Source organism: Mus musculus, chromosome 7 (assembly GCF_000001635.26).
Source record: "Mus musculus strain C57BL/6J chromosome 7, GRCm38.p6 C57BL/6J".
NCBI classification, from domain to species: domain Eukaryota; kingdom Metazoa; phylum Chordata; class Mammalia; order Rodentia; family Muridae; genus Mus; species Mus musculus.
Window position 1 is genome coordinate 133,128,139 of NC_000073.6, and position 18,657 is coordinate 133,146,795.

Consider the following 18,657-nt stretch of genomic DNA (forward strand, 5'->3'; position numbering starts at 1 on the left):
GCCCCGCCCAGCAGTTTTTTTTTTCCTCATATTTACTTATGATCAGGCTAGGCTTAGTGACTCACAATTGTAAGTCCAGCTCTTAAGAGACTGAAGCAAGAGGACCCCTGCCAGTTCAGGGTCTTGTGTGGAGGAACTTTAATCCAGCAGCATGCCTGCTCTCGCAAGGGATCAGACCTAAAGAGCTTTTAGATCTGTGTGATTTAACTGGCATACAGATATACCTTTAGTCCCAGGAGACAGAGACAAGCAGATCTCTGAGTTCAAGACTAGCCTGATACAGTACACTTTTCAGGTAAAGAAAAGCTTAGGTCCAGGTGGGGTGATACATGTCTTTAATCCCAACACTCAGGAGACAGAAACATGCAGATCTGAGTTCAGTCAGTCAGTTGAGTTCAAATCAGTCAGTTCGGTGCAATTCAGAGTTAAGGAGTCGGGAACTAGTGCAGTTGAGTGCAGGCAGTGGCATTGAGTTTTGATCAGTTCTGTTCAGTCATTTTGAGATCAGTGCAGTGGAGTCAAGTCAGTCAGTTGGGAGACAGTGCAGTAAGTGTGCAGTGCACTGGAATAGAGTTCATTCAGGAGTTCACGCAGGTCAGCAGAGGAGATTGAAACCAGAGAATAAGAAGGAGCCAGAAGATTAGAACAAGTTGCCAGCCGTTAGTTTGAAGCCAAGTAGAGCAATCCAGTGAGAAGCTGAGAGAAGCCAGATTGAATCAGTCAGCTTGGAGAGGAGTTTGAGCCAGAAATTCTGAGTTGAACCAGCCAGCCAGAGATCAGGAGGAACTAGAAAGGGTGAGCCTATTCAGCAGTAAGTCTCTTGGAGGCTGAAAACATTTTAGGCCTGGGTTAGATTGTACAAAAGCTAGAAGCTTCCAGGAGTAGGCCTGGGTTGGCAGATGGAGACAGTAAGCCTCTAAGACAACAATTATATCAGGTGAATAAGTTTACATCTTGTCTCTAGGCCCTATTCTCTTTTTCCTGATGGTTTTCATTAACTCAGTATTGTCCCCACCACCACCACCTCAGGCAATGTTATTAACTAAGCCTGTGAGGGTCTGCAATGCCCACAAGCACTGGTACACAATGGGCTTCTACTTCATTCTGGGAGCTCAACTCTTTTGCCAAGGACTCTCCATTCCCCCTGGCTTCCATCTTTCCTGGTTGGTTGCTCGTGGTTCAGACTCTCCACCCAAAGTTTCTTTCTTTGTTCCAGGGTTATTCATTCCCTCTCTATTTCTAGGAACCCAAATTTGGGGTTCAGGGGGAAATGTCCTAGCTTTGAGAGGCCTGGCCTGGTGGAGCCTCAAAACTCCAAGATGGAGGCAGGTATATCTGGTGCAGGTGTGAGGGTACAGACCAGGCAGAAGCAACACCACTGGCAGTGCCATCCTACCCCTCTTAATTTGGGTGCCCATTCTGTTTCTCTCAGCCTGGGGTTCCATCTGGCCACAAGGAAAGGTGGTGGGGACATGCTCATGGCTGGCCTCTACATCAACCCACTGCATTCACTGCTAGTATCCAATGGAATGGGGGCAGTAGCAATGGCCTAGACTCTCATCGACATCTGAGATAAAAAGAGGTCCTGTGGTGTACAGCCATAATTCCAGCACCCTCTGGGTGTGGAGGCGGGGGGATCAGAAGTTTAAGGTCATCTTTAGACACATAGGGAGTTCAAGCCCAGCCTAGGCTACCCAAGACCCTGTCAAAAAAATCAGAACAAACAAAAATAGATACCTGGCGGTTAGTGTCTATAACCTCTGTGCGGCATTCCTACCTACAAGAGAAACAGTGCATCTCTGAGCCAGGTGGTGGCAGACACCTTTGATCCCAGGAGTGAATAGGCACAGGCAGGCTGATCTCGGTGAATTTGAGGCAAGCCTGGCCTACATAGCAAGTGACAGGATAGCCAGGGCTACTGTGTTAGTCTAGTCAGAGTTCTCTAGAGTCACAGAACTTATGGGTAGTCTATATATAAGAAGGAAATTTGTTGATGACTTACAGTCTGTTGTTCAACTCCCAACAATGGTCGGCCTCAGCTGTGAATGGAAGTCCAAGGATCTAGCAATTGCTCAGTCCCACAAGGCAAGCAGGCGAAGAAGAGAGCATGAATCTTCCTTCTTCCAATGTCCTTATGTAAAATCTCCAGCAGAAGGTGTGCCCAGATTAAAGGTATGTGTCACCAGGCTTGGATCTGGGACTTGCTTTGTCCTAGATGACCTTGAACTCAGAGATCTCCCTTTCTGAATCTTCTGGGATTCATAGCCACTATGCTTCAAGATCTCTATGCCAAGATCCAGGTCAGAAACTTGGATCTCCTAGCCTCCAGATTAGGATCACAGGTGAGACTTCCAATTCTGCATTGTAGTTCGCATTGTAGTTCATTCCAGATATAGTCAAGTTGACAACCCAGAATAGTCACTACAGCTATGTAGTGAGAAAAAAAGACCCTGTCTCAAAAACAAAACAAACAAATAAAACAAAGTGTGTTTTGTTTGTTTTGTTTGTTTTGTTTTTGTTTTTCGAGACAGGGAGTGTGTCTCTTTTGAAAAGCTAAGGAATTTTCTTCCTCACACATCCTGACTCATTGTTACCTTGGCCCACAGGAAGCTCGAAATTTAATGTAATGCTTAAAGATGCCAGCCATTCTAGTTCCTTTTCTAGGAAGCCACATTCCCTTTCCTCCATGAAAAGTGATTCTGTACTTACTGTGGGAGAGGGATGGTTTGTGGTGTTTGAAAAGTCAATGTAAATATTTTCATTTGATCATATTTATAAAGAATAAAGCTTTTTTTAGGGGGCAGCACTGAAACAGGATCTCATGTTGCTCAGGCAACCTGGCCCACGAGCTTCCTGGAATTCTTATGTCTTCAATTCTCTTCTTGCCATAGCAGCACCAGGATTGCAGACACACGTTATCACATCTGGCTGTTTTCTGTATTTCCAGGAATCTGAACTCAAGCTCTCTCACCTATGCTTTACCTACTAATCTGTCTCCCCAGTCCCCAGTGGTTTGCAAACATGAAATAGTCTGATGAGTTTATCTATTAGTAAGTCTGGCCCTTCAGAGGCACTCGGGATGTTGCTTGGACATTTGAATGGGTGGGTGGGAATATTAATGGATGTGTGGGTATGGGAATAGGTGGATGGATGGATGGATGGATGGATGGATGGATGGATGGATGGTGGGTGGGTAGATGGATGGACAGGTAGATGGGTGGGTGGATCAGGTGGAGAAATGGAGAAATGAGTGAATGGGGTGGTTAGGTGGGTGGTTGAATGGCAGGTGGTTGGGTGGGTGGGTGGATGGATGAAAAGATAAGATTGGGTAAGAGGGTATATCACTCACTGAATATGAAATCCAAGTTATTAAAAATTGTATGTTAAGCGCTGGATACCTGAGTTGTTCAACACACACACAGTCTAAATCCTTCATAAATAAAAACAAACATGCAGATTCACAGGCATGAATGACTGTAGTATAACTTGAAGAAAAATAAACAAACACACCGAAACACTGTCACATAAGAGCAAAAGCTCTTATGGAAAGCCCTGTCAACTCTGACCTGACCCAGGCTGGACTCTTTTTTTTGTGAGGAGGAGTGGCAGAGGTCAAAGCAAGGTTTCTCTGTGTAGCCCTGGCTACCCTTGGTCTCACTCTGTAGACCAGGCTGGCCTTGAACTCAGAGATCTGCCTGCTTCTGCTTCAGGCTGGACTTTTGGTGCCAGCCTCCTAAATCCCAGTAGGTTGATAATAGTCTTCCATCACTGAAACCTCAAGGGACAGGCCAAGAGTCCACAGTTAGCTTTATGGACGGTGAAGCTTCCAGAAAGCTCATTGCTGGGCTGGCTGCAAGGGCATGTGACTGAGTAATACAGAGATGCTCCAGATGGTCCCCATTTGGCCCTCCTGTTACCTGGTTCTCATGTAAACTAGCCTGGTCTTGAACTTGTGCAGCTGAGGATGAACTTTAAATTACGATCCTCCTGTCTCCACCACTCCCTAGTGCTGGGACTGCAGGCACAAACCCCCATGCCCAGTTTATGCACAGCTAAGGATTGAAGCTGGGGCTTCATGCGTGATTGACAAGCATTTACCAACTGAGTTACATCACCAACCCCTCCTCCTCAAAATTCATTGTTAGTTTTTTTTATGCTTTTTTTTTTATTTATGTGTATGGTGTTTTGCCTGTATGTATGTCTGTGCACTGTGTATGTGCCTGGTATCTATGGAGATGGACTTACAGATGGTTTCCAGCCACCTTTGGGTGCTGGGAATTGAATCCGGATCCTCTGGAAGAGCAGCCAGTGCTCTTAACTGCTAAGCCATCTCTTCAGCCCCCTAAAATCCTTATGCTTTTGAGGAATAGATATTTCATGTCTATTTTGTCCTGTCTCTGCTTTCTAAGTATTGGGTTTACTGGCCTGTGCTACCATGCCTAGTTTAGAGCATCAAGTATTTTGCCACAGAGACAGACCTGCTCTGTACAAAGTCCTTAACCCTTTGGAGTTCTTGTACTTCAACTGCCTTGAGAATCTAACTTGAATACTAGATAAAGTAGACCTTATCCTTATCCAGCAGGCTGGAGAGCAGAGAACTCCCGTAGCGTCAAACAGAAGCCACCATGAGTCTCAAACATCCTTGCATGTTCTGCTTTGAGTTCTGCCCTTGGAATGTTCTTTTTCTGTATCAGGGCAGGGATATGACACACAAAGCTTCAGACATATGAGCAATGGTGACTAAGAACAGAGTCACAGGGACCACTGGCACCACTCAGTTGGGTCAGCGTGGGGCTGTGTTGGAGGAATGACGTAGAGGAATGGCCGGGTCCAGGGCAGGGATAGAGTTGTCAGTCTCCCCTTGCTGTAAGCAACAGTTGAATGGAGCCTCATTGTGAATGGAGATAATACAACCCCAAGTAGAACTGGTGTTAGTGTTGTAGCCTGTAGTTCAGTCACCCACAAGACATCTTGTCTAATGGGGTGGCTTCTGTTTATCTGAATGTTCTGTTTTGAGATTAGCTCTCATATAATTCAGACTGGTCTTGAACTCCTGATCCTCCAGCCTCTGTCTCAGAAGTGCTGGGATTACAGGTAAATGCCTAGCCATATCCATATCCACCATGCCTAGCCATATCCATATCCACCATGCCTAGCCATATCCATATCCACCATGCCTAGCAATATCCAACACCTCTAAGAATCTTTGCTTTTAAAAACATAAAGACAAGCTGGGCAGTGGTGGCACACACCTTTAATCCCAGAATTTAGGAGGTAGAAGCAGAAGGATCTCTGAGTTCGAGGCCAGCCTGGTCTACAGAGTGTGTTCCAGGACAGCCAGGGTTATACAGAGAAACCCTGTCTCAAAAAACAAACAAACAAACAAACAAACCATAAAAACAAACAAACAAACACCAGAACCTATAGCACTGAATGCCCTTAGATAGAAGAGTTGCGGACGGTCAATTACAGAGGTAGCACCTAAAGGAACCAGTACAGTACTTGGGCTGGAGAGATGGCTCAGTGGTTGGGAGCACTGAGTGCTCTTCCAGAGATCAAGTTCAATTCCCAGCAACCACGCGGTGGTTCATAACCATTTGTAATGGGACTTGATGCCCTCTGCTGGCGTGGAGGTGTACATGCAGCTAGAGTACTCATACATAAAGGGATCTAAAATCCTTGCTTAAATGTTGTATTTCACAAAGTTCTTACAGTTGGTTTCATATAACTTCATAGTCTCTAGCAGAAGTTCATTTTATTGGTCCTGAGACAGGAGAATAAGTAGTACAAAACCATTCTCAGATATAGATATAGACATATATGTGTGTGTGTGTGTGTGTGTGTGTGTGTGTGTGTGTGTGTATGTTTGAGGGCAGCCTGAGATTCTTAAGACCCAGACTTGAAACAAACAACAACAAAAGCAGCAAGGAACCCTCAAAGCCTATTGAAACCATTGGATTCATGTTTGATCATCTATAGTTCAGCTTTGGTCCCTCTTTGTAGAGATACTGTTTGTTTTGAATTTTTAGGATTAAGGGCAGCAGGCACGGTGGTGCATACTTTTCATCTCAGCACTCAGAAGGCAGATTCAGGCAGATCTCTGAGTTCAAGGCCTGCCTGGTCTACAAAATGAGTTCTGGGACTGCCAGGGCTACACAGGGAAAACTTGTCTCCAAACACTGGAAAAGGAGGGCTGGAGAGATGGCTTAGAGGTTAAGATCAGTGACTGTTCGAGAGATCCTGAGTTCAATTCCCAGCATTCTCAGCAACCTCATGGTGGCTCACAACCATTTACAATAGGATCTGATGCCCTCTTCTGGTGTACTTGAAGACAGTGACAGGGTACTCATCTAAATAAAATAAATAAAGAAACCAAAGGTTGAGGTTTTTAAAGGAAAACTGAAAAAAAAAAAAAAACAAAAAAAAAAGAACAACCAAAAGATTAAGGGAAATTTTATTGGTGTTTAAAAAGAGAATAACAGTTACAGGCAAACTGAAAACTCAGCAGTTGCTGGGAGGAGGGGAGATGGAGCAAAAGTAACTTAAAAAAAAAGATTTATTTATTTATTTATTATAAGCACACTGTAGCTGTTTTCAGACACACCAGAAGAGGGCATCAGATCTCATTATGGATGGTTGTGAGCCACCATGTGGTTGTTGGGATTTGAGCTCAGAAGAAAGCAGTCAGTGCTCCTAACCACTGAGCCATCACTCCAGGCCAAAAGTAACTCCTTAAAGTTAGCCATGGTGGTCAGAAAAACAGTGGGAAAGCCCAAAGTCTCAGAAGAGCTGAGCCTCAGAGGACACTGAATTCTAGGCTGTGGTGTCCTGGGGCAAAGTATTCCACCAAGGACACATGAACTAGAGAAACAGAAAGAGAATGCTTATTAAGACTCGGTGTGGGCTAGTAAGCCTCTTGAGGAAGGAGCCCAGAAGACTCCTTCTTTTTGGCTTTGGAAATAGAATCTCACTATGTAGCCTAAACTGTCCTGAGCTGGAAGCCCTCCTGCCTCTGCCTTCCTGGGGCTGGCTTTATAGGAGTGTGTCAGCATGCTTACCTACACAGACACCAAACCATTCCAAAGCATGTTGCAGACATCCTGATGTTTCACTCCTGCTGTAGTTTGGATTGGATAAGTGTTCTCTATGGCCGATGTTTTAAAGGTTAGTCTCCAGAGTTGGCAAGGGGTGGAGTCTTAGGCTGCTGGGAGGTCTTTAGGTCTCTGGAGACATATGAGCCTTTGAAGGGGCTAGTATGATCAGTTGCTGACTCTTCTCTTTTGTACCTAGCTGTAAAATATAGGGGCTTGCTTTTTTCATGATATACCTCACCAAAGGCCTCAACTGACCATGGGACTCACGCCTCTAAAACTGGCCATAATGAACCTTTCTTCTTTATAAGTAAGTTGTCTCAAGATGCTTTCTACAGTAGCAGAAAACTAACTGATGGCTGGGTGTAGTGACACATTTCTAATCCCAGCATTTGGGAAGGAGAGGCAAGGGGAATCTCTGTGAGTTCAAAGTCAGCCTGGTTTACAAAGGGAGTTCCAGGACAGCCAGGGATGTTAGGTAGAGAAACAAAAATGTCTCAAAAGAGAAACACCCAAACAAACAAACAAATAACCAACCCAAAAATCAAACAAAAAAAAAAAGAAAGAAAAATAAAAAATAAAAAAAAACTGACTGGTGCATGATACAATTCCTAACAACAGTTGTACAATATCTAAGAAAAAAAGAATTCCTACAAAATCTTAATACTTTACCATATCAGCACTGGGGCTGGTCACTCTCTTTGGTCATTATACTGTGGCTAACTGTGAACTATTTATTACAGAGCAACAAGGTAAATGCCAAAACTGATTGATGGAAGTTTTCTTAAAATCGTTCATGGCAATTTGACAGATTAACATCAGATATATTAAGTGGAATAAAAATATTTCTACTAAGAATATGTGGGGTTGAGGCAGGAGAATCTCAGAATTGCCATCAGCTTGGGTTATGTACTGTGCTCCATCCTTCAAACTAAACAGTAACACTGGATTAGCTCAGCCTGGTGGTACATACATTTAATCCCAGCATCAGTGTGTGTGTGTGTGTGTGTGTGTGTGTGTGTGTCTGTGTCTGTGTATCTGTGTGTTCCAGGCCAGCCTGTTCTACACAACAAGTTTCAGGCCATTTGGGTAAATCTTGTCTCAAAAACCACAAACACTATTAGTCTTACATTGTATTGTATATTGGGTTTTATAAGAGAACCACTTTTACTATAACATGTATGTATTTATTTATGGAAATCAGAGGTCAGTCCTCTCCTCCTACCAGAGATTGACCTCAGGTTGTCAGGGTTGGCAGCAAGCTCCTTTACCCACTGAGCCACCTCACCAGCCCTACTGTCTTTTAAAAAAATCATCAGTCAGACATTCTGGAAACCACAAGCTGTCTCTTCACCACAGATGCCTTGAGATGTGCTGGTCTCACAGTTTCTTGGATGTTCCAAATGTCGACTACAGAACATTGTTTTGGATCCGGATTGCTCCGGAGTCACAAACTACACTGAGTGGTCGTGGGGACGGGGGGGGGGGGGGGGGGGGGGAGGGGGGGGAGGGGGGGACTTTCCCAGCAGGCATTGGGCTTCCTTCCTCACTTTTCTTTGCAGTGTGTAGGTAGCTCCAGTTCTGAGCCAGGAGTTTCACTATTAGGAGCCTTGGGTCAAGGGTGGGTTGTCACTCCTCCTTGGGGCCCCATAGAAATTACTGGCCATGGGGCTGGAGAGATGGCGCAAGAGTTAAGAGCAGTGGCTGCTCTTCTAGAGGTCGTGAGTTCAATTCCATATGGTGGCTCACAACCATCTGTAATTGGGTCCAGTGCCCTCTTCTGGTGTGTTAGTGACAGTGTGCTCATATACATAAATAAATAAATCTTTAAAAAAAAAGAAAGAAAGAAATTACAGGCCATAAAGTTGTAAAAATGCAAGGCCAGCAATCTGAAAGTTCATTTAATTTATGTATGTCCGTGGCTTGTTTGCATGTATGTGTGCACCACATGGCTGGTGTCTGTGGGGGTCAAAAGGGGATGTCGGGTCCCTAGAGCTGGAGTTTATAGGTGGTTACAGACTACCACATGGCCACATGGGTGCTGGGATTGGAACTCTAATCTTCTGTAAAGCAACAGGTGCTCCTAGCCACTGAGTCTTCTCTCTAGCCTCGTCAACATTGTTTGTTTGTTTGTTTGTTTTTGTTTCTCGAGACAGGGTTTCTCTGTGTAGCCCTGGCTGTCCTGGAACTCACTCTGTAGACCAAGCTGGGCTTGAACTCAGAAATCTGCCTGCCTCTGTCTCTGCCTCCCAAGTGCTGGGATTAAAGATGTGTCACTACACCCAGCCATCAGTTAGTTTTCTGCTACTGTAGAAAACACCTTGAGACAACTTATAAAGAAGAAAAGTTCATTATGGCCAGTTTTAGAGGTGTGAGTCCCATGGTCAGTTGAGGCCTTTGGTAAGGTATATCATTAAATGACCACTTCCCGGCCCTTGTCATTTTCTTTTAAACATTTTTTTTAATAGGCAGACCCAAACTTGAACTTTTGATCCTTCTGCCTCCACCTCCCAAGTGCAGGGATTGCAATGTGTATGCTACTATGTCTGATTTATGTGTGCAGGGGATCGAAAGCCACAGACTCTGTCCACTGAGTACATTCCCAGCCTCTGACAATTCATTTCAAATTTCATATGAATGGCTTGTTGATGGGAGGAGAGACATCATAAACTAAACATAGCATTTGGGCAGAAGGATATTGAATGAGGCCACAGAAGCTGAGCTCGTGCTAAATATCAGTATCAGGTCTGTGAGCAGAGACATCAGAGAGGTTGGGGCAGGAAAGTTGGAGCTCTGTGCTCACACAGAACTGAGGGATTGGGAAAACGTTTACAGAATGATCGAATGTTGTGAGCTGGGAGTGGTGGTCCATACCTTTAATCCCAGCACTCTAGAGGCAGAGGCAGGAGGACCTTTGTAAACTTGAAGTTAGCCTAGTCTACATACTGAGTTCCAAGACAGCCAGGGCTAGTTAGAGAGACCCTGTCTCAAAAAGCCAAACAAATGAACTTGAATGCTGTGTAATTCTAGTTCCAGGTGTTTCTCACTTACTGAGTACAAATCCCAGTGTTTAGCAAGTGACTCCTCAGCTGAGAAGCAATATCCATCTCTCTAGATGCGTTCCTACTACAGAGGAAAGATTCAGGACATAGACTCCTCCGTATGGTAATAGCACCATCATTCACTGCATGTCTAAAGCACCAGCGCGATGTGTAGTAGTGGTACTTACAGCAAGTACCCTGGGTGCTGCCTATAGTCTATGTAGGTGCATGGAGTCCTATGCTTAGAAATATCCCATGTTTATTTAATTCTCTGCAACCACCCTCTCTATTTTTTTTAAAGATTTATTTATTTATTTATTTATTTGGTTTTTCAAGACAGGGTTTCTCTGTATAGCCCTGGCTGTCCTGAAACTCATTTTGTAGACTAGGCTGGCCTCAGACCCAGAAATCTGCCTGCCTCTGCCTCCCGAGTGTTGGGATTAAAGGCGTGCTCCATCACCGCCTGGCTATTTATTTATTATATGTAAGTACACTGTAGCTGTCTTCAGATACCCCAGAAGAGGGCGTCAGATCTCATTATAGATGGTTGTGAGCCATCATGTGGTTCATGGGATTTGAACTCACGACCTTTCGGAAGAGCAGTTGGTGCTCTTAACCGCTGAGCCATCTCTCCAGCCCCACCCTCTCTATCTTGAATGTCTTAGTTTGGTGGCAGTAACCCCAGCATGGGAGGCAGAAGCAGGCCCACAAATTTGACCTGGACTACACAGTAGCAGTGGGACAGCCATGACTACTTAGGAAGACACTGTCTCAGTACACCTCTCTCCAACAAAGATTGTTAATTGTTACTAACAAGAATTTTCTTTTGGTCTAGACCCTGTAGCTCTGTGGCTGCTGCTCCCCACTCTGATTTCAGCAGCAGGTGCAGTGGGGTAAAAGCTCACTCCCTTCACACCTCAGCAGATACCTGTAGCCCAGGGAGCCAGCCCTACATCCTGCATTTGGTTTGACCACCTCTGCCACCACCCACCCATCCCTCAAACTGTCTTGAAGCCCAGGGAGACAATAGACGAGAGGGAAACCCACAGGCACGCCACTGAGGAGCAGGAGCAAAGATGCTGGGCTCTTGCCTTTTACGTCCTGGAATGCGTTCTGTGGACTTTCTTCGGAACTCCCAGTATGGTCCAGCAGTAGGGCCCATGTGTACATTCCCTTCCATATATTCCTGGTTAACGAGTTATCCAGGGACTTAAAATGACAGATTTGTATTATCCCCCAATTCCAGAAACATGAAACACTGTTAGAGGTCTCTGTCTCTCTGTCTCTCCTTCTGAAGGTAGAGGGGAGACTCTTCCCACTCCTTGGTATTCCCGCATTTAGTGGGCACACTGTTCCTGTAGCTGCCTGAGTCATCACGTGACTAGCTGGGTTTTTGTGTTTTTCTCCCCTTAGATGGACACCATTTCTAATTTGAGGATCCCTCCTAATCCAAAATTACCTCACCTAAAATTGGTCACTGCTGTAAGGACCCTCTTTCCAAATATGGTCGTATGCACAGGCACCATGTGTTAGAACTTGACTCTCACCACGCTCTGCCCACCTGAAATGAAAACAGGACTTGTTTAAAACGCTTACCTTAAATGGACAATATTGACGCTATTGTATCATTCTAAGCTTCTTGGGCAGATTGTAACCCTGTGTTGACACAGCCTTTGGTAAATGAGCTGAGAATTTAACTTTTGATACAGGCCACAATCCCAACTGGGCTTTTCCCACAGAGATATTTATAAATAGCCACAGGTGTTAATTATTAATACATATAAAATATTTATTAAACGCTTTATTTATACCAGGCTCCTGTGCCAGGCACTGGCAAGACAAAGAGAAATGGGGATCAGACTTAGCCCTTGAAGAGCTACTGGTCCATTAGGCAATAATAACTCACAAGTGCATACAGGGGCACTTCTTAACACCTGCTGTATGCATAGCAGAACTCGGCTTTGAGGTCTTTGTTCTCATCTCATCCTTAACAAGACCGGACTGTCCAAGGCAAAATTTATAAATACGGGAGCCACTGCAGAGGATTTTCCTGGGGCACTCAGACTGCAAACTAGGGGATCGTCTCCTGACTCACCCTTTGTTTTTAACCACGAGTTTTGTGTCCTTCCCGGAGTCTCCCTCTGTTTCTCTGTAAACATAAGGTAGCCGTGAGACTCGGCGTATGAAAACATGTGCTGCCCAAGCCTAGTGGCCTAAATTCAATCCCCAGCACCCACGTGGATGTGGAAGGAAAGAACTGACTCCAGAGTTACCTCTGACTTCCGCATGGGTGCCCTCGCCTGCGCTGCCTTCCTGTGTGAGCCTTTGCATATTGCTGCGCACCCCCCCCCCGCATGCGTATATAGCTACAATAATAAATAACTAAACAAACAAATCTAAAACTGAGCAAATAAATGAGAGCATGGGAGGGACTGGCGATGTAGTTCAGTAGGAAGGGGTTTGCTCAGAAAGCATAGAGCCTGGGGTTCAACAGCCAGTGCCACGTGAACTGGATACGATGGTGCGCACCTGTAATCCAAGCACTTGGGAGGTGGAGACAGGATGATTGGCTGCGTAGTGAGTTTGAGGCCAACCTGGATGCACGCAAGATCCTATCTCAAAACAGAAAGGAAGGGGAGGCTGGAGAAATGGCTCACCAGTGAAGACTGCTTTCTACTCCTGCAGAGGACTCAGGTTTAGATCCTAGCACCCAGATTAGGCAACTCAGGGTTCCCTTTAACTCTTCTTCTGGGAGATCTGATACTCTCTTTTGGCATCTGTGGGTACTGCTACACACATGGTGTGCATGCATGCACATGCATGTAATTAAACATAGATAAAAATAGTAAAAAGGAGAGATTTAAACCTTTCAGCATTATCATAGTATACTGCAGCTAATAATAGCATGGTGCCCTTGCCAAACATTATTGCATTTAATCCTTACGATATTCCTTTTGTTTTGTTTGTTTGTTTTTTGAGACAGGGTTTCTCTGTGTAGTACTGGCTGTCCTGGAACTCACTCTGTAGACCAGGCTGGCCTCAAACTCAGAAATTCACCTGCCTCTGCCTCCCAAGTGCTGGGATTAAAGGCCTGTGCCGTCACTGCCCCACCCTTACAATATTCCTATGAAATCTAGATTTGACATGATTCCCATTTTAGTGAGTTCTATTGCACATCTTCTCCAGGTGGCCAAGGCAGGGTGATCTGTTGTTAGAGGTCAGCTTTGGCAGCATAAGATAACCCCACCTCAAAAAGAAAACTTTCCTTTCTTCTTTCTTTTTTTGTTTTTGTTTTGTCTGCTTGTTTTTAAGATTGGGTCCCGTTATATAGCTCTAGAACTTATTATATAGTTCTAGAACTTACTATGTGAGTCAGGGTGGCCTTGAACTCAGATATCCGAATGCCTGTCTCCCAAGGGCTGGGATTAAAGGTATGTACCACTGCTGACAGGCATGTGCATTTTCTTCTGCAGGTGGACACAGCTGAACTCCTGACGGTGGCAGTCATTTAACAAGGCCACGGCCTTCTTTCACGTTCCATGATTGTGCGGTACTGACCCCACTTGTGAAGGGACCCTGGCCCATGTGGTGAGAGTAGGAAGTGGTGGGCTGCAGGGGAGAGCCACATCTTCCTCATGGCTCCAGCCAGAGCGTGATACGGTGTCCATTCCTCTTCTTTAGCATTCCTGAAACCCACCAGGAGCATTCCAGGACCTGGCAGATTTCTCTCTGTGCTAGTTGCTAGAAAGCCCACTCCTACTCATTTGTACCTTGCCAGTAGCCCTGGTTCCATCCAAGATCTACTCCATAGCTGTTCCATACACTGTTGTCTTTCCAAGCTGGCTGCCTACTGGCCGATGGGAAGCAATTACCCTGAGGAGGGGCAGGGAGCTCTGCATATCTGTTTTTCTAATCTCCTCTGATCCTTTCTCTCCTACTCTATCAGGCTGCCTCAGGCTAGTTGTATTTTTCCACCTAAGGTTATACTCCCCACCAATTAAGTACTGAATCTACCTCGTTTATGTAAGTGTCTAGATTCTTTTGCTCTGTTGAGACAGGGTCTCTCTCTCTCTAGCTCTGACTGTCCTGGAGCTCTCTGTGTAGATCAGGCTGCCTTGAAGTCAGAGATTCATCCTCCTCTGCCTCCAGTGTGCTGCTGAGAATAAAGGCATGTTGTCAACACAACCCGGCAACGTCTCCTTGTTAAAGCGTTCTCTATTTCAATGGTTTATAACGTATTTTATAAGCTTGTTCAGTGATGACCTCCGCCTCGCCACCTCAGGCAAATATCTAACTCCAGAATGTTTAAAACAGATTTATATTTTTATTTCATGTGTATGGGTTTTGTCTGCAAGGAGGTATATGTGCCAAGTGCTGGGATTAAAGGCATGCGCAACAACACCCGGCTGGTGGCACACATCTTTAATCTCAGCACTTGGGAGGTCGAGACAGTCAGATCTCTGTGGGTTCAAGGCCAGCGTAGTCTACAGAGCAAGTTCCAAGAATTTTGGGGATCTCTGAGGTGGCTCAGAAGATAAAGGCACTTGCTCCCTTCGATGGTTTGTATATGCTTGGCCCAGGAAATGGCACTATTTGGAGGTGTGGCCTTGTTGGAGTAGGTGTGTCATTGTGGATATAGGCTTTAAGACTCTCATCCTAGCTGCCTGGAAGCCAGTATTCTCCTAGCAGTCTTCTGATGATGTTAAACTCTCAGCTTCTCCTGTATCACGCCTGCCTGGATGCTGCCATGCTCCTGCCTTGATGAAATGGCCTGAACCTCTGAACCTGTAAGCCAGCTCCCAGTTAAATGTTGTCTGTATAAGAGTTGCTTTGGGGGCTGGAGAGATGGCTCAGTGGTTAAGAGCACTGACTATTCTTCCGAAGGTCTTGAGTTCAAATCCCAGCAACCACATGGTGGCTTGCAACCATCCATAAGGAGATCTGATGCCCTCTTCTGGTGTTTATGAAGACAGTTACAGTGTACTTATTACATATAATAACAAATAAATTAAAGAGTTGCTTTGGTCATGGTGTCTGTTCACAGCAGTAAAACCCTAATGACTTGAATTCCATCCCTGGGACCCACACAGTAGGAGAGAACCAACTCATCCATAGGTTATCTTCTGACTTCCACATATATAGTGGCACATGTGACCATTTACCCAAATACATACATATTTTTAAAAATGAAGAAAGAAATCTTTAGAGCCAGACATGGTGGTGGTGGTGATGACATTATTTCAAGAAACTAATTAGTTAATTAAATAAATATTAAAAATGATAAAAAAGAATCATGAGGATTGGCAACCTCCTCTACCCTGTCACGTCTAGAATTATCAGCCAGGGAAGGCTCCATTCTGAGAGTGGCTCAGTCACTTGCCTGACGTGAAGGTTGAAGCAGCTCCCACTGGATGGCTGGGGTGTAAAGTGGTCACAGCCTTTCGGTTCTTGTGAATGGATGAAACCCCCACTTCTCAAAAGAAGTCTCCTTGGGAGGGCTGCTGGGCTGACAGGGAGCCATTTTCTTTCTTTTATCTGTCACCACTGGTGGCTGGGAACAGACTGTCCAACCCTGCCTGCTCCTGAGGGTTCTCAAAGAGTTTTCCATAAGTTCCATTTGTTAATAAGGAACAGTTCTGCTCAGGGAAACACAATAACACTTGCAAATAAACCCCCATTACTTACAGCCTTGATTCTTACTGTATTCTGGAGAGGCAAGCAAGACTAGCAGTGCGGGGCAATGGGCTTTGGTGGAGGACTTGGAGACAGGAAGCAAAGTCCCCTTCAGTCATTTGCCTATGTCCCATCCAATGGCTGTTTATATCTTAATGATAAAACTCAGGATCAAGGAAGTGGTGTAGGACAGGAAAACCCTAAAAAAGAGCCAGGCAGAGGTGGCACATGCTTTTAATCCCAGCACTTGGGAAGCAGAGGCAGGCAGATTTCTGAGTATGAGGCCAGCTGGTCTACAGAGTGAGTTCCAGGACAGCCAGGACTACACAGAGAAACCCTGTTTCAGAAACAAACAAACAAAAAAGAAAAAAAAAAAGAAAGAAAAGAAAAAGAAAGAAAGAAAGTTAAGAGCACTGGTTGTTCTTCCAGAGGTCCTGAGTTAAATTCCCAGCAACCACGTGGTCACAACCATCTGTAATGGGATCCGATGTCCTCTTCAGACAGCTGCAGTCTGAAGATGAGCTACAGTGTACTCATATTCAGAAAAATAGTAAATAAATCCTGAAAGAAAAAAAAAAAAGAAAACTAGAATCAGTTATGGGGTGGTCCATAATAAGGTTCTGTCTCAAGAAAGAAGAAAAAAAAAACAAGAAGGGGGGGAGAGACAGAGAGAGAGAGAGAGAGAGAGAGAGAGAGAGAGAGAGAGAGAGAGAGAGCACTCAGGGTGGAAGAGGTGGCTCAGTGTGGGAAGTGCTTGCCGAGGACCAGAGTTCTGCTCAAAACCATCTGTAATGGGATCCAATGCCCTCTTCTGCTGTGTCTGAAGACAGCTACAGTATATACTCGATAAAATAAATAAATCTTTAAAAACAAACAAACAAACAAACAAACAAAAAAACAATGAAACAAAAACCACTCTGAGGTCCTCCCCCCAACACCTATCAAAAGAACTTGAAAAAAAAAAGCATTGGTGACAATTTGGAGAGACTGGAGGGAACCCTCGTGCACTGTGGGTGGAAGAGCCAAATGGTGCAGCCTCCTCCATAGTATGGAGGCTCCTCAAAAAAAAAAAAAATTAAAATAGAATTGTGATATGACTCAAAGCCCCAGCTTCAGGGTGTATAGCTAAAAGCATTCAAAGCACTATGTCAAAGAGATATTTGTATACATGTGCTCACTATAGTGCTTCCCACAAGAAAAACTCAAACGTTCATTGACAGATTAAGAGGTCTGCATCAAGCAACTTTTAAAGACCAGGAGGTCCAAGCTGGGGATGGTGGTGCACACTTGTGATCCTAGCACTGGGAAGAGGGCAGAGGAAGGTGGATCATGAGCTCAAGGCTAGTTTGGGCGATAACAAGTTGAAGAAGGAGGACACTAAAGATGAGGTGGATTGAGAAGAGGAATAAGAGGACATGGAGGAAGATGAAGAGGAGGTAGAGATGTAGGAAAAAAAGATAGAGGAGGAGGCAAGGCAGATGACAGAGAGGGGAAGGCAGAGGAAGAGGGGAGGGGAGAGCAAAGTAGAGAAAGGGAAGAAATATAAGAAGAAGGGAGGAAAGGAAAAGATGGGAAAAAGAGGAGGGAGGGGGATGGGTTAGAGAAGGGATGAGAAAGAAGAGGTTATTACAATTTTTAAAAATATTTATTTATTTATTTTATATGAGTACACTGTAGCTGTCTTCAGACACACCAGAAGAGGGCATCAGATCCCATTACAGATGGTTGTGAGCCACCATGTGGTGGCTGGGAATTGAACTCAGGACCTCTGGAAGAGCAGTCAGTGCTCTTAAACACTGAGCCATCTCTCCAGCCCTGAGATAATGTAATTTATGAAAACTTGGATGGACATTAACTAAGTGGAATAAATCAGCCCCAGGGGAACCAACATGGTAAGATGTTACTTGCCTATGGTGTCTCAAGATTGTATGAGCAGAGAATGTAAAAGCAGCAACCAGAAGAAAGGAGAAAGGAAAAATATCATCAGTGTTCAGTGACGTAGATTTACACATAAAAGATGGTTACGTTTGGGGCTGGAGGGAAGGCTCAGTGGCTAAGAGCACTTGCTGCACCTGCAAAGGACCCAGGCTTGGTCCCCAGCACCCAAACACCACCTCACAACCATCTGCAGCTCTAGTTCCTGGGGCTCTGGTGCCCTCCTCTGGCCTCTGCAGGTACTAGGCGTGCATATGATAACAACAGAGATGCATGTAGGAGAAATGCTCACACACATAAGATGAAAATAAATGATACATAAAATTTACAAAAGAAATACATAAGCCAGGCGTGGTGGCGCACGCCTGTAATCCCAGCACTTGGGAGCAGATTTCTGAGTTCGAGGCCAGCCTGGTCTACAGAGTGAGTTCCAGGACAGCCAGTACTACACAGAGAAACCCTGTCTTGAAACCCCCACCCCCCAAAAAAGAAATACATATTAAGACTTTGAATAATAATCAAACTCTCAACTCTGAGTGGTTCATGTACATATGTACAGAATAAAAAATAGAATATATATATGAAACAAGGACATTGGAGTTAGAACTAAACTTTTGTATTCTTGTGTGTTTGCCTCTATTTTTGAGACAAGTACATACCAGTTTTGTAATCAAAAATAAACCTATTTTATTAGATTTTGTTACATCAGTGTGTGTATGTGTGTGTGTGTGTGTGTGTGTGTGTGTGTGTGTGTGTAGATCAGATAACAATTTCTAGGAGCCTGGTCTTTCCTTCTATGTGGGTCCCAGAAGTCAGGCTTGGTGACAGTCACCTTTACCTGATGAACCATCTTGCTGACCATAAGCAATTTTTTTTCTGTTTGTTACTGTTTTACATTTTCTTTTCTTTTCTTTCTT

General features: G+C 44.6%; 1 long non-coding RNA gene across 1 annotated transcript; it reads left to right on the top strand.

Moving 5' to 3' along the window:
* Positions 1-112: 112 nt before the first annotated feature.
* On the top strand, positions 113-14,319 carry 4930483O08Rik (RIKEN cDNA 4930483O08 gene). The gene is made up of 3 exons (NR_046279.1): positions 113-295; positions 2,040-2,172; positions 13,606-14,319. It is a non-coding gene; the product is annotated as an RIKEN cDNA 4930483O08 gene (long non-coding RNA).
* Positions 14,320-18,657: the final 4,338 nt, after the last annotated feature.